The following is a 1,605-nucleotide window of genomic DNA, read 5'->3' on the forward strand; positions in this document are numbered from 1 at the left end:
GAGGTTGGCCCGGGATCAGGCAGTGTTTCGTTCTGCTGTGCATAAGGTCGCTATGATTAGGTATCGACTTGATGGCACCTAACAACAACAATGAACTATGAGGGCCTGGTGTGGCGCTGTGGGTTAGTGCGCCAGATTGCAAAGCCTTTTGAACTGCAAAGTTGGCGGCTCAAGCTCACCAGCTGCTCCTCAGAAATCCTATATAAGGACGCAATGGGATGTCAGCTTGAGGACTAAGGTGCGCCTGACCTAAGCCATGGTATTTTCAATAACCTCTTATGGATGAGAAAGCTGGACAGTGAATAAGGAAGATCGTAGAAGAATTGATGCCTTTGAGATGTGGTGTTGGAGGAGAATACTAAAAGTGCCATGGACTGCCAAAAGAACCAATAGATCTGTTTTGGAAGAACAACAACAACCACCTGGAAGGGGATGAATATCTATTTGGTAAAGCCATCCCACATGTGGTATTTCTGTTATAGCAGTACTACATAACTAAGTCAGATGCTATTTTCGAACTCTTTCTTTTACTATTTTTTGTTAACTCTAAATTTCAGTTTTCTTGCCTACACATTTCAAGTTGCTGTTTTAAATGTCCTCATGTTTTAATATACTGTTTTGTTAAGTGACATCGAGTTAATTCCTGTATAGGGTTTCTAAGAAATAGCTGGTGAGCTTGAACCACTGACCTTGCAGTTCAAATGACTTTGCAGTCTGACGCATCAGCACACAGTGCTTAGGATTCCCTAATTTACATATTTTAGATCTCCAAATTCAAACCAATCACAAGAGAGAGGCACAGCATGATCTGTCCTGTTGATGTGATCTCTAAAAAAGTCACTGTCTACCCTTTATGATTATAACTCTCAAGTTGTGATACATTTTTTTTTGGAATTTTTAATCACATTTTAAAAGTAACATACTGAAATATTCTGATTCCTTATTATGTGTTATGTGTCTCCTCCTGATAATATTCCCAAAGTATGAGAGATGAAGTTTGGTCATCCTGGCCTTCAAGGAGCACTCTGGTTGCACTTCTTAAAACACAGAGCTGTTGGTTCTTTTGGAAGCCCATGGTACTTTCAATATGCAAGAAATAATTGTCAGTTATATTTGTTTAAAAAAATGTAGTCCATAGGACTGTAGGGTACTGTAGGGTAAGTACTGGACTTTTAAACTCTGAGGTTAGTGGTTCAAACCCATCAACAGCCCGATTCGTAAGCACTACTCTACAGACAGTGTTTTTTTCTAAAAGGAATAGATAATTACTCTGGATATAGATTTGTCTTCCCTGCATGAAATACTTCTACCAAAACTAGTATCTGTGGTCTTACAGAATATCTTATCTACCATCATGGTATCGCACACAGCATCGCCTTGTATAGAGAGAAAAATACTTCAAAACAAATGAAGTGTGGTAATGGGCCCATGTTAAGGTTAACAAATGATGGCCCAATGTTTATATCCACAGCAGAATATTTCCAAATCCAAACAATGGTTACAGAAACCATTTTACATCTTTCCTGATACATATAAAAATGTTGTATGTCTCACCCAAAATCAATTCTTCATAGAAACTATCTTTCTTTTTTTTTTTTTTAATTA

Source organism: Chrysochloris asiatica, unplaced genomic scaffold (genome assembly GCF_000296735.1).
Source record: "Chrysochloris asiatica unplaced genomic scaffold, ChrAsi1.0 scaffold00049, whole genome shotgun sequence".
Taxonomy (NCBI): domain Eukaryota; kingdom Metazoa; phylum Chordata; class Mammalia; order Afrosoricida; family Chrysochloridae; genus Chrysochloris; species Chrysochloris asiatica.